Source organism: Dromaius novaehollandiae, chromosome Z (assembly GCF_036370855.1).
Source record: "Dromaius novaehollandiae isolate bDroNov1 chromosome Z, bDroNov1.hap1, whole genome shotgun sequence".
Lineage (NCBI taxonomy): Eukaryota > Metazoa > Chordata > Aves > Casuariiformes > Dromaiidae > Dromaius > Dromaius novaehollandiae.
The window spans coordinates 64,563,715-64,589,585 of record NC_088132.1 but is presented as its reverse complement, the minus strand read 5'-3'; the positions used below and the strand labels follow the sequence as shown (position 1 = coordinate 64,589,585).

The window sequence follows — 25,871 nt, the reverse complement described above, 5'->3', positions numbered from 1 at the left end:
AGGAGTTAAGTTCTCATAGGGCTTTTGGGCATCTCAGATATTTTGGGTACTTAACCTTCTGCTCTTCTAATGCAACTGTGTGTGCAAAATTTTCTAGGATTCTGGAATAACAAACTGAAAAAAACTGTATGAATACCATCATTCAGCACTGCATTACCACCACATATGGTCAAGATAGATAAAATTAGATCCGTGGCACAGGTCTCTGCCACATGAGTTAATGTAGTAATGGTCAACCGTACTGATTATCACTCTCTGCCTCAATGCTGGAGATTTTTTTAGTGCAGAGAGCATTTTACTTCAGGTAGCTAGTGCAATCCAAATCTCCAGGGCCAATTTTTCATCCTTGGCAGCTCCATATAGACCAGGCTCTGGAGAAGGGGTGTTTATCAGTGATGCCTTGCCCAGTGCTGCTGCAGACACATTGCTGACCATGAGCCATGTAAGCCTGGGGAATCCCAACTCCAAACCTGGCTCTGGAGGGGAAGGGACATGAGCCCATGCCCTTCCCTTCCCAGTGTGACCCTTCTGTGTTGTCACTCTTCACTTGTCTTCAACCTTCAATCCCATAATGATTTGCCTAATAGATTCTCTGGGCCATGCCACCCATGGAAATGCAGCCATATGTACTGTAAGAGCCCCACAACAAGCTCACACAATGGTTTAAATGCCACTAGGATATTCTGCCGGGGAAAAGAGGAAGAATTTAGGTAGGTAGCTGGAATTTAGCCAGAACAGTATCAGGATGAACTCATCATTTCCTTTTTCCTTCCTTTTTCTGAAGAAGTGGTATGGAATCGTTACTGACCACAAGAGGTCAGGGCCTCCCAGTGTTACCTCTCATCTGAGGCTCAGACTGGCTGGAGGATGCTCAAGCCCCAGTGCATCAGCTGGAGGGACGAAGGCCTGGGGAAGCTGCCCTCTGGGGATGCCCTAAATCACCTTTCTGCAGCAAAAAGGTGCAAGGTGGGGGTTGCAGAGCCACAGCATTGAATAGCTGCTGCTTAATCTGTGAAATGACAGTGCAAAGGGATGTGGCTACAGTGTGTTCAGACACCATTTTGTTGTTTGTGAGGACTAAGAAGGAATTCGTGTTATGTTTTTTATTGAAGAGTGTCTAGAGGCCCCAGCTGAGCCCACATAAATAATGGCAACTTCTGCCATGAGGAGCCTCCAAAACTTTATTAGATGAGGGAAACGGAAAGATGAAGTGATTTTTTGGGTGTCATCCAGTAGGTTAGCAGAAGAATGTCATGTCTTCTGACAACAGCTTTGGGAAACCATCCTATTTATTTGTGTTTCTGAGGGAATCCAAAAGCTTCGAGGTTAATCCTCTGTAATGCTAAATTTGGCTGGTGATACCAAGAGTCTTCACTAATTTTAGGTAGAAAAGAGCCTCTACTTAGAACTTAAATATGTCAGAAATCTAATGCTATTGCTCTCTTCCTCATTTCTACTGTCCTCTTACTGTTTAGCAATATTCTCTTGTTGCTGGCTTTCTTACACCCATTGATGACCTTTTTGTTGCATACCAAGACCTGTTAAATTTTAAATTATTGCTAAAGCATTTTTGTTCTGATTTTAGACTAATTTTGTGCTCTAAATTTTAATTTAGCCCATCCAATATAATTAGCTTTTTCAGTGTTAAAAGTTTATTTGTTCCTATTTTTTTGGTGTTGATTCTTGGGCAAATTATAAAAGATTTTTAGAACTTTCTTTGCTGTTGTGGTTTTACTGAGTATAAATGTATATAGATATGCAAACTTCATAAATTACATCATTTAATATCTGCCTACTATTCCTAGGTATCAGTAGAATATATTAACTTGAGCTGCAAACAATAGTCTTATAAAGAAGTAGTGTCTTAATATTTCTCATATTTTTCATATTTTAAATCCCACTGTACCCAACAGTTATTTAAATGTATGCTTTTTTTAGACTGAAATTGAGATCCAACTATATAACCTTAAAAAGTCCTATAAGGCTTTTGTATACTGGAGAGAAAATTGAGAAGGAACTTGATCCTGTTCTATAATTGACCGTTGTGGGAGGAAAAACCTGATTCCAGTGGGATCCTTAATTAAGCAACAAGACAAACTGAGTCTAATGATTCAAAGCTGAATCTGGGGAAACGTGGAACTAGCGGATGATTGTGAAAGCAGAAGTATCTATCTATTGGAACAGCATATCAAGGGATATAGCACAGGAGCAGGCAGTCTTCAAAATGTTAAGAGCGGATAGGGCACATCATTAACTTTGCTCAGTCTGCGAGCAGCTCTGGAGGTGATGCGCGGCGAGCGCCTGGCGGCTCCCCAGGCGCCAGCTGAAGGCTGGGTGAGAGCCCTGCAGGTGATCACAGTGAGCGAGGAACAAGAAAACACATGGAATTAACCCGTTTCAGTGACCTGGCATTTTCTAATTAAAATACATTCAGCCAGGCCCATGCTGCTCTGCCTAAGACTGTATCCCTGCCCTCCCACAGCTTGTTTATTCAGGAGATGAAACTAGATGATGGTTCCTTCCAACCGCTGTATGGATTCCTGGCACTTGTTTGCCCTTATGGCAAGTCTGGAGGGTTTCTGAACTTCCTTAGGAAGCAAGAAGCAGCTCTATCATTTTCAATGACCTGTGTGCAAAAATATTTTACAAAGGCTTAGTTGTGAAAATCCCAATAAGATTTTGTTTTGAAAATAACAAGTCTGGTTACACTTCTTCAGCAGTTATATTATTTAAATAAATCTGTAGCACACTTTTTGCATTCAAAGTTATATGTATTATTAATCTGTGCACGTTTTGCTATTGAAATTAGTAAGAAAAACAAGAGAAACTATTTCTTTTCTTATGTGTAAAACAACTGGATTGATTGTGGTCAAATGCTAACAACTTTACGGGAGTGAACAGGTTGTTTTTGCATAGAACTGTAGCAATTTGGATGGGAATATTTCAACAGGAAAAGACCAGAACTTGTTTTCCAGCAAGCTCAAAACAACAAGTATATTGTATTCTAAATAAGGGATCTATAAACTGCTAAGGAATAAAATACGACTCTCGGGGGCCTGCATGTTACTGAAAGGTTTATATCAAGTTGCTTTGCCTCTTAGGTCTTTAGACTTATTTTCTGTGTTTATTCCAATGTTCTTTACTCCTAAGTTTATGTTAGCTAGAATAAAATAATTAGAATTATTAGAAAATCATTAGAAATATTTTCTATACCAAAATGCAGTGTAAAATCAAACCTCACAGCCAAGATATCTCAAGCCTCTACAAAAAGGACCTTGGAAAAGAGCATGGCCCCAGGGGCTCAGAATCCCCTTTGCTTTAGGGGCTGCAGGACAGGGTTGCATTCCCCGCCCATATTCCCCTCCTGGAATGAAATCACTTCCCCAGGACGGCCGAGGGCGAACGCCCTCCCACTAACCCTCCTGGTACAGTAACTCCATGGGCAAATCGGACCTTGGGTTCTTTCTGCATAGAAGTACAGCTGGTTCTTCTCTCTCACTTGCATGGCAATGGCACTCTGATATTTCATGCCACCAGCCCTCTGTCCTCCCTTCTCACAAGCCCGGCGTGCTGGACCTTGTGCTCCGTGCTCAGGAACCGCTTCACTTCCAGGGCAAGGTGGAGGCCCACGCTTCTGCCTCCTCCTCCATGTTGCAGAGCTGGGGCAAGGTGCCACTTGGAAGCATTCGCAGGCCAGCAAAGGAAGCCTGGATGCCATCTCTGCCCTCCACCCTGCCCTGCAGCACCAGCTTTCATGCCTGTTACCAGCTCGTATGCTTTCAGTGTGTCTCACCATTGTGCCTTTATCCCGTCCCTCTGCTTTCATCTCTTCCTAACCCTTTTCCAGTTTTTATTTTAGCCAGTACTGACAAGTGTCAATCTCATGGGCGTACATTTATACCTCTATCCTATCAGTGTCACCAAAACATTGTTAGCATTGTGCTGAGCACTGTGTAAATCCTGGGCTCGACTCTGTCCTCGCTGGCATTGATGTAAGTCAAATGTTACTTCGGGGTATTCATCAGTAGTGTAAAACCTGTGCAAAATGTGCCTGTAGTGGAGCCTGTGGTTTTACAGAGAGCTGAAACAAAGCTGCCTCTAAGGTTTTCTGTTATGAACTCAATCTACACGGAAAAACCTCTCCTGATCAAAATACCTTGAGAAATATTTTGTGCTTACAGCTGGGTACCTTCAGTTCCAGTAGATATCTTCGTGCCTGCTGCCTTCAGCAGAAGTGACAGTGATGCCTCTGAGTACTGAGCTGAGCAGTTCCATTGAAATTGCATTTGTTTTTAAAAGCAACTGTTTAGCTTGCATAAATTGCCGATCAATTTACTGCAGAAAATAAAACCGAGGAGCTGAGGTATGAAGCCTGAGCATCCAAGGTACTGTTTCTGACAGGACACACCACTTTTCTGTTTCAGTCATGAACACCTATAAGTCTAGTTGTTATCTGGAGAGGTAATCTGTTCCTCTAGCTATACATCCTCACTCATAAATAGTGAGCTGTTTTGGCTTCTCTTTAAGAAGGTGATCTGCAATATGGCTCCTTTCTATTTTGACTGGAATTCAAACATCTGTGCCTGACAACTGCTCTGAAAGTAAAAACATAACCATATTTATAATTGTAAACTGTGCATGACAAAAAGTCACATGAAGTTTACTCTGTGAGGCATTCAGTCCTGATGCGCTGCTTTAACTGCTAAGCTGCACTTACATATACAGCTAAGAGCAAGCCCTCTTGTCATGCATTTGTGCACAAACATCCCACATTGCCTCTTGTAACAACAGCCACATTATGCTTCCTTGCACAAAACCAGCTGTCAGTTCAGATTTCCTTAATCCTGTCAGATTCCAACTCAGCCAACTAACAACCATTATCTATGGGAAACCCTTCTGTGAAATAAAGCAATGTCCTTACTGAAATGACATGTCATAAAAATTAGTTTGGTCACCAATCTAAGGAAATACTTTGTTGAAGTTTGAAAATTACAGACTCCTAGTATCATACTCTTTGGTGCTACAGATCTCAGAAACGATGAGCAGAGCAATACACAAACAGCACGCAGGACCTGAATCCTGCTTGCCCTGTTCACGTAATACAGCTAAATGGTGCAAATGTGTTTTGCAGGTTGTTGCTATGTAGATCGTACACATGTATTGGCAATGGCACAAAACTCTCAGCATAACCTTTCTGAACTCCGTTAATGTGAGCAAGCCCAGGAATGTGTGCAGGGATGAGGATTTTGACCTGGCGGAGTTAGGATGGCTCATTCAAAATCAACCTGCCAGTGAAAGAGTTAAAGGTGAGAATTATTCCCCAAAAGGCCATCATAATGCTGCTGGTTTTTATGAATGCCCCTGGGAAGGACAAAGGAGAAGCCAGATGGAAGGTGCATACTGCAGAGCTTGTTTCTTCCTCTGGTAAACAGAGGGTAGTAGGAAACCAAGCCGTGTTTCCTGGCCCCAGGCATGAACACAACCTAGGGAATTGTATGTATCAGATGAGTGAACGACAGCCTGAACATCTTTAATGTAGTGGTTCTCAGCCTTTTTAGTCTGCAAGAAACGCTGCACATAATTTGTGCTTCCTCATGTACCAGACCACTGGGCAGGAGGAGGGAGGAGGGCGGGACGGGGAGCGCTCTGCCTCACCCGTGGCTGCAGCTCTTCCCCGGACAAGCGTGCCTCGCTGGCTGAGGAGGGGACGCCATCACGAAATCAAGCCAGTAGCTCAAAGGTCTTGCCTTTGCCAGGCCTCTGAGCACAAGACGCTTTGACACGACCTGCAGCTCTCAGGGCACTGCCTGGGGGAAGGTGAACATTTTCTCCATGTTTTTCTGCTGTTTTTCTGTGTTTGTCACATAAATGGATGGCAGAACTGCTAACCATAGTTAGTCTAAAATCAGGAGCCAGTTTTCAATACATCAGTAGATTGTCCTAAAAAGAAAATTGAAAGCTATGGATTTTTTCACTTGTCTTGTGGATATCATTAAAAGAAATTAGGGATTGTTTTCTGTCTTTTTTTCCTCCACAGCAAGAAGCGAGAAACTTCTTGTTTCTTTGTAATAAAAGCTGTGATCATTATCTAATTACATGATCTGGCATTAGGGACTTTAAGAAAAAAATCTTGAAATATAATGGGACTCATGTAAAAATTCCAAGAGCTGCCAATGCATACATGGTCTGATAATCCTTTTATATCCTGGTCATCAAAGGCAGAGAAGATTTTAGTGTGTTAAAACTTAAATCTCTTCATGACATTTCAACTCACTTGTTAATATACTTGTAAAAACAAGGAACCAGATTTTGTTCTCAGTTTGCAAAATAGAGTACAGCCCCCAGTTCCTGTGGTACAGCCACAAAAATAAGAACACTTATTTGGTCAGAAGGCATGTTATAGCTTTTTGAGGATAAATTTTGCTTGAAAAGGGGAGATGTTAGTATCTTTTCCAATAGATGCATTGAATACCATTTTATGAACTTGACTTTTTAAATTTTGCATTTCCAAACTAAAATGATGCTTCTTTGCTAATAGTTACTTCCAGCCCAATTATTTTGGTTCTGTCAAGTTCAAACTGCTATTTAGAGAGGAAAGAAAAAAACCCTGCTGTGGCCTGTTCACTTTAGGCTGATGGAGGCCTCTAGGCAATCAAACTAATCAGAACATTGTCTCCGGGTCAGTCTGATCTCTGCAGAGATGTCTGCAGAGGCTGCAGCTGAGCTCTCCACATCATGTTTGAAAGTTTTGCACATTTTATATAAAAGGCGACAGACAGAAGCACACAGGAATCCAAAACACACAAGAAAGGTATTTTTGTAGGACAACTGTTCAAGCCTGTTTTAAAAACTCAGTATTAAATCACAGTCAGCAACTGTATTCTTCTGGAAAGAACAAGACTTCCCCAAGAGCATTGTTTCTAGACTGAATGCAAACAATAAAAGGATGGTCTCAGAGTAAAATGGTTAGAGCAAAAAGCTGGGGGAAAATCTGTTTCCACTACAAACCTACATTGTGAATTTATGGTAGTGTCTGTGCTTATATTTCTTTCCTCACACATGCATTACACCATAAAGTCAAACATTCAAATGCCAAGAAATGGCATTCATTAGCCCCCCTTGTGTACATGCATTATTATAGTTTCTCAGCACATGATCATTTATTGTTTTCCAATATAGCCCCTCCCTCAGTGCAGAAGATGGATAGTGTTTGAGTAACGCTAATTAAGACTGCCGCCATGGGAAGGATTTTGGAAAGACTGTGTTTACTGCTACTCTGCTTTAGGGTCAGGGGTACAACTGTGCAGAAATAAAGGCCCTCCCTGTCAGGAGGTTTAGGGAAAGGGGCACAGAGCTGGACGTCCTGATGAATTTGGAGGATTTCTCTATTGAAAGATCAAGCATGAAGGGAAAGGCAGTGCCAGGGGTGAAAGAAGGAAAGGACCTCCTGTGGCACCCTTAATCTCTCAAAAGACCAAGTGGCCAAAGGACCATCTTGGGAGACTGAGACAAAAGGACTAGGTCCCACATCCCAGGAGACCCACCAGATGTCCTCCTGATGGTTTGCAACGGGCAGGACGAAGGAGTGCGGGAGAGGAAAGACGGCCTCATGGTAAGGGTAATTTAAATATTGTCCTGGAGAACTGGATTCAGTCCCTGCGTGTGCCGCAGCATTTTGTTGTGTTGCTAGGCAGACTGTTTAAAACAGGTGGTAACTCTCTTGAGTGTCTGTTTCCTGATACATCTGGGTCTGATTTGCAGGAGGCCAGGGTATACACAGAGGCAGCTGAAGGCAATGGGGACTGCTCTTTGAACTGTCGTAACGCTGTGTGTCACAGATCGCAGCTTGGGTAACTGGGCCTCAGTTACCCAACCATGAAAAAGATAAATGTGGTGAAGGTAAATTAATTAATACTTGTGCATCAAGAAGATACTGAAGTTGTGAGCAGCACAGGAAGATCCGTAAGGAAATGAATGATCTTGTCTTCAGAACAGCAGTTGGATACTGCACTGTGGATACCTTTGTATCACAGGGCCACACGCTGAAAACAGTGAGAAAATAACGTAGCCATTCATACAGCGAGCATGGTCCTTCCTGTGCAGTGAATGGACACAAGGATGGAGTGGGAACCATGCACTTAAACACTCTCATAATGTATATTCAGCAGACAGACTGCCTTCTGTTAACTTCTGAGTGATTTCCTTAGCCATCTTCGTTATTAATTACCTTGTGTGTAATAAAACGCAAGTTCGTTTTCCCATGGCAGTGGTAGAGCATCACTGCTTTAGGGCCACTGATTTTATTAGGGCCAGTTCAGTGTTAAGAGGTGTCCAGTACCATACAGAGTGCACTGGACTGGCATTCAGAGGACATTCAGGATGGTTCCTGGCCCCTACACTAGTTTCCATTGTTGGATTATTCCTGTATCTGCTTTCCCCCGCTGGGCACGGATGCTGATACGCAGCCTGCATTGTAAAGCTCTTGACATTCCTGTTAGGAATTGCAGGACCAATGATATGCATTAAAGTACCATTCAATCCCTGAACATGTCTGGATGAACTTAGTCACGTTGGATTTGCATGGTAAGACCGATTACAACAAGCTGAAAGGGCAGGAAGTACATCTATGGTGACGGAATATTATAAAAACTCTTGAAGTTCAGGACTGACCTAGAGTATGCAAGAAACTGTCTTTTCTGTGCAAAAAACAAGTAGATAGTACTACCCAGAACATGAGCAAAGGATGCTTAGAGCTAATCCAGCTCAGATCAAGCAGAGTTAGAAAACTTGAAAGAAAACTTGTTTTTTTCACTTAATTATTTTCTTTAAAAGGTTTATTTAAATAGTAGAAAAACAGGAACACCATAAACAGTAATAAAGGAACTGAATTTCATGAAAACCAGAATACAGCAACTTGGGTAACTAACAACGTTGAGCAAATAGCTATTGATGTTTCCTGAGGGTTTAAACACCCTCAAAGTGTGATGTTGCTGAGTGGGCTGCTCAGGAGCCGATATGAATGGCGGTATGTGGCACATTTGGAGCAAAACTAGCCAGTGATGTTGGACTGGTCTACTTTGCTTCTGCTGACAGAATGGAAAGAACTATTTTTTGTGGCCATCTAGTAATGACTATTAGTTTATTTTTTCCTCTGGAGATAAAGAAGAGATGTATCCTTCATTTCTCTTGACATCAACATGGCAATCTTGTATATACCCAATCCTACCGTGGTGTCCCGCTGATGGGGCTTGTGTGGTTTGCAAATGCTTGGCTTCTTGCATAGGGGAGTATAGGAAATACAGCTATATCCAAAATCTGCAAGCAAAGAAGAAGCTGAATACTATTTTAAGCTAACATTTCCTGTGCAGGCTTCCGATATTTCTTCCCTTTGTGTTTGCATTTCTCTAAAAGTATTGCATGAGGCCACAGATGCAATTTTCCCTACTTCATTTACAGCACTTAGCTATTATTCTGCAACCCAGAACAGCTGGAGAGTTAGATGAATAAGATATAGCTTGAAAGTTTTGTTCTTTTGACAGGAACCAGAGCTAACTCTTTTTTCCATTTGTAAGTGCAAGGTCTCAACAGGAAATTTCACATACAGTAATTGACTTCATAAAGGTTTCACTTCAATTAATTTTATTTTGTTTTTTAACTTTACAGCTTTAAAAAATGTGAGGCATTTTTTAGATCTCATTGATGTGAAAGGAGAATAGCAAGTAGAGATTAAGTTTTTTGCTTCTTGTTTTAAGATACAAAAAAGACAACATATAGCAATATCCTGTCCTGAAGAAAGCCAATTAAGAATGGACAATGGAGTGGCATTTTGAAAGAGAAATAAATGCCCTGTCTCTGTGATCCTATTCAGATGAAGCCACAATTTTGTAGCTGTATAGGTTTTTAGTTGCAAAGATGTTTGCATCACTATTTCTCAGATCCTTGTTTTGGATTGGACCCATGTTAGAATCGATCAGTCTGAGCTAGTCTTAAAAATCTGTAGGTTTGCCTGTAAAAGCAATTCAGATGGAGAAAGGGCTTTTTCTGTAGAATTCTCTCAATGGCAGATGTTTCTACCCTGGTTGCTTCATCCAGCTTCTGAAAACTCCTGCCATTTTCTGCCATCGTTGCTTATGAACAGCTTTCTAATCATTCCTAGGAAAAATACCTGAAAAAATGACAGCAAGATAGCCTTCTGGAGGTACCTGAGCTTTCCAAAAGGGCACTCAAACTAGCCTTTCTAAATGACATACCTAATAGATTTTATATATGTATGTATGTATGTATATATGTATATTTCCAGCTCTTTTGTGGATAACTACAGGAGTTGTGCTCTCTTTCAAGGAGAAAGCGGCATGCTAAAAGGATTAGCCAAGTTAATGGGGAGCAGAGACAGGACTGGACATTAGATGCAGTGAGGTCTACACCTGGTTGGGCTATGGCTCAGTAACCCTTGGCAAAACATGTACTCTTTCTCTTTTACCTTTTCTCCTCTCATCTATTTGTCTTTGGAGTATATTGGTCCTATCCTGTGTAAGTACCATAGATAGCACAGGAGAACTCCAGCCTTGCTCAGGGTTTTAGGTAAAGATTAACTTGCCACTGCGGCTACTTAGAGACTATAAAATCTGTTTAAACAGGAACTGCCAACTGCTTAAATTCAATAGGAGATTCCAGCAACCAAGTTTCCTGTGAATTCTGCCTTGTGCTTCACTCCCACAAGTTGAAAGCCTTCCCAGAGAAAGCAGTTTCCCCTCTCCTTGATGCTTTTTTCTTTTTCAGATATTTCATGTACAGTAATGGCATATGAGGTGTTAGGAATTTCACTCCCTGGAGCTGATGATTTAACCTGAGGAGCTAATATTTTCACACAGTGAGGATCAGTGTCAGATATTTTCAATCCTGCTAACTCGGCTTTTGATGGAGGTGTACAGTGACTCTCTAGGGTGTGAGCAATCTGCAAAGAATTGAAAGAAGCACTACATGTAGACACCGTCCCAACTACTACTAGTACCTGGCTCCTACTCACCTCTTAGTCACCACTGCAAGAAAGATTGCCACTAGTCCTCTGGCACTGGCACGGACTTTCAGTTGACTTAGTTTACTGCATATTCCCTCCTATCACTAATCAGTAGAAAGGCCATTTTTATTAACTAAACCAGGGATTTAAACACAGCTTGTGCATAGTTAACTAGCAGATAGCGGCAAGTATGGATTTTGCAGGAGAGGCTAAATGGCTTGTCGCTTCTGGTTTGTGCTGCACGTGGTGATGGGGTGCGGAGGCAGAAGGACTGTGCTGTTGCAGTCCCTTCTCTCTCTCGCAATACTGTATGACTATATCCTGTTCTGCAAACTGTGCCTACACCCAGATCTGAAATATATATACTCAGCTATTCCCTCAGGGTTGCCCTTCTTAGGCACCTCAGCCAATGCTCATGACAGCCTGGAGAGTTTCCCCAAACTGCCTTGCTGCAGCAAAAGGCAGCTGCTGGCTATTCCCAGTGTTCAGCCCCAGGCACATTTTCTCGGTCCTCTACGGAAGCAGGTTCCAGAAATTCACAAAAGCAGCTTAAAAACCATGAGATTATACCAAGTTATAAACTTTGGGATTTTTAATTAGTCTTTTGGGTTTTAGCTTTTTCCCTGAAACTACAAGGACTAAATATTTATTTTATCTTAAGTATAAGCTACGGTTCCCACATAATCACACACAGACACAGGCCAGACACCAAAAAGCAGATGTGGGAAATAACCAGAAAAGGAGGGCAGGGTAATTGATGCCAGTCAACAAGCTAACAAGGTTGTTAGACCTCCCTTTCCCATAACAGTAATCATTTTTTGATGAGACTGGAATCTTATAATGGTAACTGACTGTCTGTTTCTGTTGTGGATGCAAATAATGATATTATCTTTCTACCCTGTCTGGCCCAACCAGATACGAGCCAGTGCTGGTTGAAAGAGCTGTGCTGCTGTGCTGGCTCGCTTCCATGCCCAGAAACAAACACTTGTAGACTCCTGCATGACACATTGGCAAAAAAACCCCATATAAATACATAGTAGGTCAAATGGCTTTAGTCTGTATTAGATAGGTGAACTACTGGATATTAAAGAGTGGTTGTAGATGTAGCATTCTCACCCAACAGAGGAATTCTGTGGGCAAACTTCTGGGGATAGTACATGGGCCAAAGCTATTCAGTACCTTTAGCCAGAGTCTGAAGGAACAAATGTGACCACAACTGAAACTGCTGATGCCATAAACATGGGTGTTGCAGTAAATAGTGAAAGGAACAGATGACGTGTGCAGACTAGGTGGACTGATTGGCAAAGTGGGCCCCTTGGAACAAAATGTGTTTTAATATGACAAAAGGCAGAATTGTTCTTTGAAGAACAAAGAAAATTGCAGGAAATATACAACACTGAAATGGATTCAGGGAAATGGTGGCTAATCCACTAAGCATCAGCTCCCAGGAAAATGTTATTGCTAAGTCTATGAAACTATGACTCCAGGAACTTTACAATAAACATTGACTGTTACAAGATTCATGATAAAGACATGAGAGCTGGCTACACTATTAGCCCCCACTCCTTCTGGGATGCCGCTGGTGTCGGGGACTCCAGTGTGCATGAGGGAATTTGGCTGGGTCTGATTTCTGCATGGCACACTAAGTGTGCTTCCCACGGGCTTGCGCCTCCTTCCTTGGGGTTACTTGCCACAAAGGGGCAGTGCATAGGGATGAGTCTTTACGTAGCACTGAACACCTCAGCTCTTTGACTTACTAATGGAAATGCTCCCTAAAATGTGACATTTGTGTTACTTTGCACTGTAACAGCAGAGAACACAGTGGGACTGATATCTCGGTTGTAACCTTTGTTGCATTCATCCAGAGGTGTTGCCTTCTTTTCAAAGACTACAAGCAATGGTGAGGAGTCTGTGCATACACCCGGATGATGCACACTTACCCTGGGACCATGCAGCTGAGCTGAGCTGAGGGTGTGATTAGGATATTCCACCATTACAGAAATCCTGAACTAACTTCCTGGCTTGTTACAAGTGTGTATGTGTCAGGGCAGCTTTTCAATGTTCTTAAGCAGTCCAGGGGAGGAGGATGTACGAAACACCCCTTGGAGCAGGCAGTTCAAAGAGGATAGCTGAATCCTCAGTTCGCACTCCTGTAACTTGCACTGTGATTCCACATGAGGCTCCAGCATTGTCTGTCGTGTGAAAATGTTCATGCATCAATAGTTTGTATAATGCCTGCATCAGAAAGAAAGAAATAATGCATATTGCATTCTCATTTCTCAGTTTTGCCTCTCCTGCTGCCCTCGCCTTGAGGTGCAAAGCGACAGGTTTTAGGTACTTTCCCTTCCATTCTTTGCAGTTAATTTTATATTCCCTTCATTTAACAAGATTTTTGGGTGTCTTTGAGTTTCTTCTGAGCCCTGGCATAGGAAGCTCACTAACAGTGTTTGTCTCTTTGAGGCAGTAAAGTCAGCAGTATTACAGAACTCATAATGTCCTGGCCATGTTACTCAACTTTTCCTACTATACCCAGAGCTTATATCATGTGATATTTCTCTTTGAAGAGCCAGTGGCTATTTCTATAGTAAGGAGATTGTAAAAATATGTACAGAGAAGATGAGCTGCATTGCAGCTTCAGCGGAACCTGCCTGGAGCAGGTATGTAATATTTGTCCGACAGCAAAGGACATGGCAAGACAAAGTGACAGCCTATGGGAGAAGGGACACAAGGCCACTGTGTAAAGAAAGAGGAACAGAAAGTGTCAAGAGGAACACAAATGAGAAAGAGCAAAGTAGAGGAAGAAGAAAACTATAGAGATGGAGCCAGACAAACTTGGAAAACACTTTAGGGGACGGGGAAAAAAGTGCAAGGGCTCAGCAGTAGGATTCATGTCCCCAGATTTTGGCCATTTTCAAATTGGCCATTTTCAATTGCCTATTTTCAGAGGTTTCTGTCTGCTACAGAGTAGGCCTAAACAGTTACCATAGACCAGACATTTAACTTCCAAATGGCCTCATCTCAGGGGAGGTGAACTGCACTCAGACAGGAGGCCTCAAAGCTGTTCAGCTAGTTATTCAGTCTCTTCCATGTAGAACAGCTTTGCCTTATAGGTCTGGAGAACTTGAAAACAATTCCAGTCTGATTGGGGTATCTGTGGTGGACAGATGAGTGAACTTTTGCCTTAAACATTTCTTGGTACATAAGGTGCAAGCGAACCATAACCCCGAACAAGCCATCCGTCCTCGGCAGAAACAGGACTGGGCTGCTGCGACCCCCGAAATGGTCTCCCTGTGACCACCCAGGACACACCGAGCCTGCGCTGAACCAGACCGCGATCGGGCAGAGACTCTGGGACCTGGACTGTAAATTATTGCTGTTTAGCACAACTTCTATAAAACTTGCTTAGCATGAGCAGCTAAATTTGCTGAAGCCTTAGGCCGCACTCCCCAGTTCAGTGAGAAAGGGCCCCAGAGCTGGTGCAGGCGGGAATGATAAGGGAGTCACCAGCAGTTTGCATTCCTGTGCACTGCTGAAACAGTGCTAATTGCTGGAGTTACCACCTCTTTGTCAGACCTTGAGAGACAAGGGTGGGACCCGAGGAATGGAGACACACCTGTCAGCAGAAACCACAATAGTAAACGGCCTACCTAGGGACAGTGATGAGACACAATAAGGAGCAGGAGACCCCAGACCTAAATATTACTATTGGTCTGAACTGCTATGTGAGGGGTGGGAAACTTAATTTGAAAAAGCTATAATTGCCCAGGGATCTCTTTGTTCGGGGTCCCTCTTTGGAGGCACCCAACTCGAGCTGTAACCACTGCACGCGTGCCATTGCCTTGATTTGGCTCCGAACTTTTCAGTGGGAACCTAGGGTCGGACCCTGCTCGAGTTGTAATTACTGCACGCGCATTGCTAAAACTTACACCCAGGGTGAAGAGGACCCACCCACCACCAGACGGGAGCCCCCACCGCCGAGACTCCCAAAGGAAGAGGACCAACGGGACACCGCTGGATCCACGGGTGGTGATATCTTTTTCTCTCTTTTTCTCTCTCTTTCTCTCTCTTTTGTTGAATGTTGGTAAGATCTGTTCGAAATGTGTGGCATGGGACTTGTCTAGCTAGTTGAAGTAACCGCCATTGAATTATCATATTTGACCACATGCCTTATCTTTGTGTTAATAAATCATAAAACTGGTTGGCTGGTGTCGTTTCACCTTAATTCAGTCCAAGGGCATCATCCCAAGGGGAGAGAGGTCATCCTAAACAACTCCTTTCGGGCCACGACAGTATCCCAATGTGTAATTGCTACCAGCCTCTGAAAAATGCTGCATTCTCAGTGACAGCAATACAGCCTGGTAGAAACCTGCTGGCTGTTGTCATAGTTCAGTCTCCATCAGGTAGGGAATGTAGTCATGTTGTCAGGCAAAGCTGGTATTTCTGCCTTGCTTCGCTGGGAGACAGAGCAGGAACACTTTTTACCTGGGATGATTTAATTATTATGCATTATTTATTTTATTTTCCTCTTGAAGAAAAAGATACAAAAAAGCCTGAGTTTTTTAAATCCACTGTGAATTCTGCTTACCCTTTTGTTAGTGGGGTATATGACTTATTGATAAGTTGGAAAGTCAAAATACAGGAAAGGTATCAATGCATTAAAACATTGGCGATTGCACCTCCTGGAGACCCAAGAGATAACAGATCCTATGCAACCACAGCAGTCCTCTCTGAGAGGCCCCGAGCAATGTAAGCAGCAGATGAGAATTGCTTAGCAGAATATAAAATGAAAATGAGCACAGACAGAAAGTTGAAGAAAGTCTAATGGAAAAGGAGTGTTGTGGTTTGTTAGTGTGGTGAGGGAAAGGACATGAATATTTGGCATAAATAGAGAACATGGCAGGACTCAACACATGTGGGAAAGAACTACTGGTACAGACAAGATGCCATCACTATACTGTCACTTCTGGGCAGAGTAGGAGTCCCTGATATTGCTCTTTTGTCACTCATGGCATATTACTCTGTCTCAAGGGCAGAACAAGTCAAGAGACAGGAACATCTTGACTGGAGCCTGAAATGTAAGAGTCTCGCACTGTGCAGTACGCAGCCAGAAAGAGATCACTTGATATCATGTGTCCCAAGAAATACCCAAGCAGCAGAAACCATATTTGCAGCAAGCCAATGGTGTAACCACAGAAACAATCTGCTGCTAACTCAAAACTAAATAGCAACCAGTAATAGTCCAAAATCAAACAAGTCCAAAGAAATGCAGTTGTCACTACTATCAGAAATTTACCAACTTTGCGAACATGAAAGGGATCCCCAGGGAGGACCAACCACAGAGCAGCAGCACTGGCAGCTCAGGGCTGATTTGCAGAGATGAAGTAAGTATCTTTCTGCCCCCTAAGATTGGTTTGTTCTTTGGATTCCTCTGTGAACTTTTTTTACACTCTGTACTGGAGGGATGCAAAGTGTGACAAAACTTTAGGCTGGAACAACACTTTTTCTGGAAAGCTATGCCCATAAGAAAGACAAGGATACAAGAAGACAAATTGGGATCAGAATTTGGGATCATCTGGTTCTTCTTGTTTTGATGCTCTCCATTTTTAGGAAGCTCTGTCAGAACCCCTCACTTCATTATTTCATTTTTAACATACTTAAAGAAATTCATTACCAAGTTGAAGACAGTGCTAAAGACTTACAAAAATTATTTATTCTTCACAGCGTCCAGCTCCCTGCAAAGTACCAGTGCGCAGAATAAAGGGGAGCTCCAGGGGAACTTCAAAAGCTATCTGCAAAGGAGAAGGAAGACACTGAAGAATTCACTCAAGTCGAACTCTGTGCCCCAAATTACTTGCTGGGTGGAAATGTTTGTAGGTGTGGGGCAAAAGGAAGACAGTATTCCCTGCAGCTACACTTCCCAGTGCAGCCTAAGCCTTGTGTAGCATGGTGAAGGAGTGATATTATGCAGGTTCCTCTAAACCCCATCACAGCTGTGCTCAGCTGGGATTTGTAATATATCTGCATTTATGCTCAGGTACCAGAGGTGGAAGTGTTCACGTGTGTGGAGGTGAGTGCAGTGCCAAAACCTAGAAGGACTTGTTCTATGGCGTGTATTGGGACTCTACCAAGCCATGACTGCATTTTCAATTTGTCTTAAAAAGCTGGGCATTGCCTCGTGGTTTGCTATTAATGGTAAACAAAATAATTCCCAGAATTAATAAGTTTCTTATAATTTGATGCAGGGTCACATAGCAAGTAATTCTTTGGACTAAAATAACCTGGATACAATGAAATGTTCTATTTATTACAATGGGGCCACATATGCATTCAGAGGTTGTTCAATTCTTATTCTAAGAGAGCACAGAGGCTGGCCAGAGAATAACTGTCCTCTCAAGCCAGAGTAAATCCAGACTTTGACAGTCAGCACATTTTAGATTTTAAACATTCCATTATAAATCTTCCAAACCCAAACAAGGCTGGGAAATCACATAACAAAAAATGAACTTTTAATGCACATTATGTATTTTCTTCAGAGAAAGGAGATCTCATAAAATAATGCCAATAGTTGAATGGTATTGGCTTTTGGCTAAACATGTGCCCTTTTATGGGTGGATGCAACTACCATTATGTCTTCTTCTGTCCATTTACTTTTCAGAACAAAATAATAGCAAAGCACAGCGCAGATGGCCCAACATCCTCCAATGCACTTAATCCTAGGCAAAAATCCAGGAGGCCATTTAGAAAACGACAGGAAAGTTTTGTTCACATTGTAGAGTCTTGGAGGAGTGCAAATAGTGCTGTACTTTAATTTTTTTTAAAATAGAGAAATTGATTTAAAAAGAAATATCATTGAATTTGGAGAAGGTTCAGTACTATATTAAAATCAGCATTAGAAACCAGGCATTAGCTTTGGGGAACAAATTATCTGACTGTCCTTTAAACTACCTCTGTAAGCAAGGACAGGTATAGGAGAGACACAGCATCTATCCAAACAAGATTGTTTTTCTTGTCTGTTGAGCAATGAGTTTTGTAGCATGGGGAAAATGAATCAGCTTTTGGCATTTACGTGTTACAGCTATACTAGCAAAACAGTAACAATAATGCAGCCATCAATATTTACAAAATTAGGTAACAATGAAAAAGGAGACTCTCCTGTCAGGATTCTCACCAAACTCCTGAAAATGCCATTGCATCTTAGAAAAATAATCATCACTTGCAACTGATACCTAGCCGTTTACCTAACAAATGGGGCCCAGCAGGGCAGTGGTATGGGGATGCTGGGACGCATCCCCATGCGACGCTCGGAGAGGACTAGTGAGGATACAGGAATGACGACTAGCGCTGCAGTCAGCAGAGATAACCACTGCCAATTCCCTGTGTGTAAAACAAACAGAAAACTCATCCTGTTCCTCTTGCCTCTCAGCAGTCGCTTCCTATTTTTAAACTGGGTTTTGTTGCTGACTACAAAAGAATGCAGTAATAAACTGAAATGACAAAATTCCTCATGCAATGAGTATGTGCCAGCTTTCTAAAGCTGCTTAGGTACCTAATTCCTTCTGAAATGTTGTTGTTCTCATGGTTTAAGTCTTTTCTCTGGCAAACCCAGATAGCCACCTGTGGGATTATGAATCTCAAGCTTTTCTGAGGAACCGCATGGGGCATCACAAGAGAGGGTTGGCGTAGGTTGGCCAGGCCTTGTCACTCGCTTGGGAGCAGGCCGATGAGGTGGACACAGCAGGCATCCCTGCCACCTTGCCTCTTGCTCTGCTGCAGCCTCAGCCTGTCCCGCACTGAGCAGCTGCAGGGCACAAGGTGTCGAGGGGACTCTGCGCCAGGACACGTGTGTCGTGCCAGACATTGGTTTCCCATGTGTCCGCCAGCGAGCAGCTCCCGCTTGCTACGTGTGACAAAGGAATTGCAGCAACGCTCTGTTTTCGCTGACAGTGAGGTTGTCACCTGTACGCTCATGGCACAGGGTTGAAAAAAACCACCCTTTCTTCACATGTAACCAGTTATCTTAACCTCAGTGGCTGCTATCATGAGGCCTAGCCATTTATTTGCTCTTTGTGTACAGTTTGTTTTGGTGATCTCCTAGGCCTCATGATATAACACCATGCCATATAAAATGTAAGCACAATAGTGCAGCTGTAGCTATAAATCAGGGAATTTAGCAAAAGATCAGCTTTCTGTTACATCGCACTTCTCCTGAAATCCATTCTGTGTTGAGTAAGCCTTTTGCTTGGAAGACTGCTCCTGCCCTTGATGGAAGGTATGCTTTTTGTTTAGCCAGCTATTCCCATTTACTTAAATCTCATACAGTCCTATTTATGTCCCCTCGTCCAGGCAAGGTTCAGGAGGGAATAGCGATCTCTTTCCCTTGGGTCAGTCTTGTTTGCTCAGCCGTGTCTCTGGGTGGTATTCCCTCTGCTAATTCAGACTGAAGTCACCTCCTGAACTGACAAAGTTGGCCAGTTGACTGCCCTGCCCAGACTGCTGTCATTGCTCATTCCTCTTGCAAGAAAAATGTTTTTTTTTTTTTCTTTTCAGATTTGGCCAACCAATAAGTAAAAACTTGTCTCCCAAGCAGAGGTGAGGTCATACAGATACTGAGCAGAGCTGGGAGTCTGAATGAGCCAGTTATGTCAGCCAGTTAATAACTTTACTGTTGTCATTTATTTGTCATTCATCCAGAAGAATCCAAAAGTGCTTTACATTCTTTAGAACCAGATTAGGAACTCTTCTTGCTAACAGGAGGCTGCATACACCACTGAGAGTGTCACCTCATGGGAGGAGCGCAGAGCCGTTCACTAGTGCCCTGCCACACCGCACCGTGGGGGACAGGAGGCAAAGACTGTGTTAGCCAACTGAAGCAGCAAGGGCGTTTGGTGCCATAGCCCAGTGACTAGCCAACTGGCTACTTGGAATTTGGCGTGGAGCCCAGGGCTAACCCTTCCAATCTGTGCTAGGTACTATGAAAATGGACCATCACGTCAGGGCCCCCTCTTCTGCAGGACAGAGCCCTCCGATGCTGAGCAAGATCTGTAAAGATTTGCTCTAGGACAAGCTGCTGAGGTGCCTCAATAACTTAAGCACATGTCAAAAGTTAGGCATGTACTTAAGGACTTAAGGACTTTGCTGTCTCTCAGTGAGATTATGGAAATTATTATATGGAAATTCAATACCATTTTGGGTGGGGGTCAGAAGGTTTTACTTTCTTCTCTTGTTAAATATGGAAAATAACACTGGCTGGGCTACCTCAGAAACATTTTGTATGGATTAATTAATTCAGCTTTGCATGATGCTTTGAGAAAGCTTTGATAAAAAATAGTTCATGCCATGCAATGCTGTGTGTTATTTCCCTGAATTTAAAGAGGCATAGAAGCTGCATGAGTAAGCACACAGTTCATAAACTCTCCCCTCCCAAATCACAGCAAGTAAATGCTGAGTGCTGAGTAAATTTTGGGTCCCTGCTTCTGACCCATCTGTTCCAGGAGCAGGCTACATTATTTTCAAATGTGTCTGCAGTTCAAATCCACACTTCTTTTCAAGTGTTGACCCAAGACTGCTTTTACTATGACAATGTGTCTTATATGGTTTGAGTTTTTTTCTTTGTCTGAATACTTTACATAATGAAACAAAGAAGTGAAAACTGAATGTACCTTGTCTGAAGTATTGCACCCTGTCAGCTGGTTCCCTGTGAGCTGGAAAACGGGTATAGGTATAGCTCCATGGGGCATCTACATGTGGGTGTCGGAGCAGTTTGCTCTGGGAGTAGAGGGCGCTTGTTCTCTAGAGCTTGTATCTAGCTGTGATTGTACGTCCCATCTCACAGCTGCCCTTCTCCCACTCCTAGCTCTGGAAACCTCACTGACTTCTCCCAGCACCCACTCCAACTTTCAAAAATTTTCTCACAGTCCTCCCCCTGAGGAACCCATCATACCGCTGCCTCAGAATGCAGTTTCAATCGCACTGCTGTGAAGTTTTGAATCAACAATTCATAAATAGTTGAGTTTTGTTTTGGTTTTTTTTTACCCTACAAAAGCAAGAGTACTTTGCCTGGGCAAAGTACTCCCCTGGAAAGCCATCGGGGAGCTCATGACTGCTGTGCGTGCTCCTGCCCGTTTGCAGAACGCAAGGCCAAGGCCTCTGTGATCTATGCTAAAATATCCAGAGAGTTACAATGCAAGTCTGAAAACCAGCAGCCCACACTTTTCCAGCTACTCCTTCCTGGAAGAGAGCCTTTATTTACTACACCAGCTTGTGAAATCGTTATCAAAATCACTGAGGAAGTACAATTACCCTTTGTCTTTTTTTCTTTGTCTTTTTCTCTTTGTACTCTAATGGAAGCTGTCTGGATAAATTGAACTGTGTTTCCCTATGACTAATTTTATACTACCTTGTAAGGAGTGATACCAGATATGGTGCAGTATTAGAGGTCAATTAAAAATAGTATTTTTATTAATAATGATAAGCAAGAATTGACAGATGGAAGGGCTTTGGCTTTTGCCCAAGTAAGTCTTTTTGTTGCAAACAATTTTGGGTCCTATTGTTTGCTGTACTTTAAAGGTCATGAAAACCCTGGAAAACTTTTAGAGAAATTCCAGGAAGTAAAAATGATAGATTTAGCATTAATTCTGAAAAGTCCTCACAGAAAATGTTTTGCCTTTTTCTTTTGAGAAATGCAAACACCACCATTTTTTGGCTGACACTAAAATATTTGTCGTGGAAACTGAGTGTCATATTCCCATTTGCGTTTATAGCCTGGACTTTCCTGTCACACTGCATTTCCTGTGTTGCACTGTACCCTTGTCAGGGGCAAACAAGCTGGTGTGATAGGATCACTATTGCAATGCAACAGCAAAGGTGGAAGATGGTCTATAAAGTAGTAGATGGTAGTATAGTAGTATATAGTAGTATATAGTAGTATAGATGGTCTATAAAGTAGACATTTTCCTTGAAAGAAATACTTTTAATCAAACCCAGAATTTTCAATGAAAAAACATCTTCAGAAGGACGTTTAGGACCATCTGTAATTAACTCCCATGAGTCCTGCTTCCATTTCTGAAAGCTGCAGGGAAGGAACAAGGGTTGTGTTAGGCTGTTTCAATGAGTTAGCAAATACTTGGAATATACCAGCTAATACTCAGAGCAGAGGATTAGGAACAACTTTGGTGAAGCGGAAGAAATGTCGTGATATCAGGCACGTACAGATTCATTCCACCATTAGAATCTCCACCGTTGCTTTGCTGTTTTGGGCTGGTCTGTTCTTTGCTGCCAGTCCCTATCACAGCAGCCTGACAGGCTGAGACAGCGATGCTGCTAGGTCGATGTTCGAGAGGTGGTCCTCTGCCTCGTCCTTCCTCTGGGCTGCCCACCCACCCATCCTCCACCAGCCAATGTGCCGTTCAACCTCCACTGCTAGCACTGGTCAGATGAAGAATCCAGCTGCGGGTCATGGTATCTGTTATTTCCCTCAAAGTCTGTGTATTTATCGCACTTTCAGTTTAATCTGCACGGAGAACGCCCAGCCTCAGCACACTTTTCAGCCAACCTCTGGTACAGAGTTTTGGTCTGTCTCTGCAGAACAGCTGCTGAAATCACTGCTAGTTCCCAAACCAGCTATTAAAAGCCATCTCACCTGAGGTGGCTGTGCTTTCCTACCTTCCTCCCTAGCTTTGTCTCCATTCTTCCTGCCCTGTCCTTCGAACCATGTGATATTCACTTGACAGGGTGCCAGATTGGGTCTGTGATTGTCTTTGTCAAAGATTAGTTTGGTGACAGTCATTAGTTGCTTTGAACATTTATCACCTACAAGGTTTTCTCTAGATTAGATCTCTTAAGTATCCTCACCCAGTAGAAATCAGCAGGCCTGCTTCTTTGTTTTAATTGCTATTTGAAGACTGGCTTTTAAAACCACATACGAAATTCATTTGATCAGTATAGTGAAGAAATGCTGACTGAAAGTATAGCAACCTCAAAGCCATCTTGTGCAATGAAACAGATGAAAAAAGTTAAGCTCGAATGGGCTTTGGTGCAGGAAGGTGTTAAAGAGAAAGTGCTTGTTCTAGCTGCCCTGTGATTATGTCAGGGCATGACGAACGCACAAAAATGCAACACCGCTCTCAGAAAACCACAACCCTCCCCAAACTGTAAACCCATCAGTTTTACCTTCTTAATATTTCCAAGATATTTTTGCTACTGGAAGCCACCTGTGCCTATCCAATATCAGCAAATCTGCTTTTGATGGTGCCCTTTCACGGGGCTTTAATATGTGCAAAGGGTATTCTGACTTTTTTTGTTAAATAGATAAAGCTTCAAACAGTTTCTCCAGATGACCTGCGGACTCTACAGTCTTGGCAGATTTCCTTATGTAATTTGCTAAGGGTGATATTACCTGCAGTGCTGATAAAGGTCCCACTTTCAAACTGTTGTCAGTTAGTCTTTAAATCCCTGCCAAGACCTGCTATTGAAAGACAGACTGTCTTTTTGTGATCACTCCCTAAGCATACCCAAGAATAATGAATATGTCAATCTTTCACCTCAGCTACTAAAAACGCCATACTGTTTTTTTTCTTTATAAATTTAGTGAAAGCCCAGCATCTCAGTAATAAAATCTTTGCATTCTGCAGTATCCTGTCTGTAGGCTGTTTTGCACATTATAATCAGCAAAATAAGACCTATTGGCTGAATTTGCTTTGAGAAACAGCAGGCTAATTTAGTGCAAAGCCATGATTTATGCTTTTGCTCCTGAATGTGATGTACTTGGTTAAAGGAAAATTAACCTAGATTATTTAACATCAAATATTTCCTGCATATGAATGCTCCATATAGCATACACTTCCCTTCTAGGCTCAAAATATTTTCAGCCTGATTTTCTATTGGAAATTAAAGCAGAGGCTGTGAATACTGATATAATAATGGGATGTAAAAAGCCACAACAATAGCCAACCTGATTTAAGAGACCTAATTCTGCTTCCATTTATCCCCATTAGTCAATGGATCATGCTCATCAAGAAACAAAAGCCAAAACCAGATAACAGGCCAAAGTATCCAGTTCATTGTGTAGCAGGATGAGCCTCTGTGGGTCTTTATTCCTTGGCTGTAATAGATCTCTAATGCCTCATTGACAGATAAAGCAAATCAAGGGAAATATCGCTCTCGCTTGATTAGATAGCGGTGTCTGTTAGTAGCAACTGACTGGCTTTTTTTTTTTACCTTGAATATCTGGACTCAGGTGTAATATAGGTCACAAACGACCTGGATTGCCTGTAAATCACTAGTTCTCAAAGGTGTTGCATGCTTCCCCTTCCCCTGTTTTTGTGCGCCCCTGACGTGTGTCCCTCCCAAGACTGAACAGCGGCTCCGTCTCGCGGAGCCAGGATGGGCTGTCTGCGGCGGTAAACCTCATGCCCCCACCTCGCAGGAGGTGACCTGCTGCCAACAGTTAAGATCAGATAGCTGGTCCTTGGCTAATCTAAGTTATGATTAAAGTCAATAAATAGTCACTAGTTTCCCTCGATCAACAGATAGATATTTACCTTATATCAGAATAAGGTTTACCTTATATCAGAATAAGGTAAAGAAGCAGAAAGAGATTTTGTGTGTAGAACAGCAGAGGAACAAGCGCTAGAAAGAGCAACTCTTTTCTTGCATACTTGCAAACAGAAAATGTCTTATCTATGAGCAAAGTGTGGCTCAAGAACCAAAATCACTGGATATGCCACAGTCAATGAGAAGGCTCTGTAGCTGGCTCCTTAGTTTGGGTACACTGCTACACAAGTGGATTGTAATGATGAGCTGCTTCCATTGATTTTCTTTACAAAAATCGTGTTATAAGAAATACATAGAAAAAATGGACTGAAAAAGGAATGATCTTGACTGTGAAAAAGCTAAAGCAAATTAAAACAAGGAAGAGAAAAGAAAGCCTTTCATCACTTTACTAGGCTTGTGAAAAACAAGGGTGGAATTTGAATCTTTGTAGTTTACCCTATTCCCAAAGTTTGTAGAGGTAGGTGGTTTCTCTAATCGATTTGGGGTTTGCTGCCTTTCAAGCATGAGGGAGGGTTGTTTTGTAGAGTCTTGTCATGCAAAGGTTTGCTTTTCAAACAAGTAAACAACAATGGTAATAAAATACTTTTCACTTCTAAATGTCCTTTCATCTGAGGATGTCAAAGCACTTTGCAAAAGTTAAATATTTCTCACAACACTGAAATGGAGGAATGGATTATTATCCCTGTAGGCAGCAGCAGTTAGAAGAACGGAGAGGTGAAACGGCTTACCAGAGCTAGCGGCAAAACTTGCGTACTAAGGAAGCCAAATGTGGTTCACCTGCAAATCCTCTTTCCTCTGTGTTCTGATGCTGAGGTGATGCTTAGCTTTTTGTCTTGTCTCTACCAATGCAGCAGCTGTGATTTTTAAGTTATTTTTGTGATGCTGAGTATCAAGGGCAAATAAAATCTACAAAGGAAACAGCTTCTTTCGCAAACAGCAACATGCAGACTCAAGAGTGAGGAAGAAAACAACAATGCAGATGCATATCAAAAATCAGCTGAATTCCCACCTCAAGAGTCGACTGCATCTTAATCTAATAAGGAGAGACCTCCGTGTTCCTCCCTGTCAGTATGGGACTAGGAGTGTGGTAACTGCATACAAGCTGGGCAAAAGGTACTTGGAAGAAAAGGAGTATTTTCTCTCTCCTCTTCCTCTCTTAGCCTGCACCTCTCTTGATACCTATCAGCTGCCAAAGTATTTAGTACTATTAGTATTATCCTCTACGACTGGGATTTTAGACTAGTGAAACGTCAAGAGAACTGTCACAGCCCAAACCTGGGCTGGGGAAGGGGCGTCACGGCTG

General features: G+C 42.5%; 1 long non-coding RNA gene across 1 annotated transcript in view; it reads left to right on the top strand.

Moving 5' to 3' along the window:
• The window catches only part of LOC112995740 (uncharacterized), a 147,276-nt gene extending 128,758 nt beyond the window's left edge, over nt 1-18,518 (top strand). Inside the window, exons 4-5 of the long non-coding RNA XR_003262237.2 lie at nt 14,950-15,040; nt 16,739-18,518. This is a non-coding gene — a long non-coding RNA (uncharacterized LOC112995740). The remainder of the gene's footprint in view (nt 1-14,949; nt 15,041-16,738) is intronic.
• Nucleotides 18,519-25,871: the final 7,353 nt, after the last annotated feature.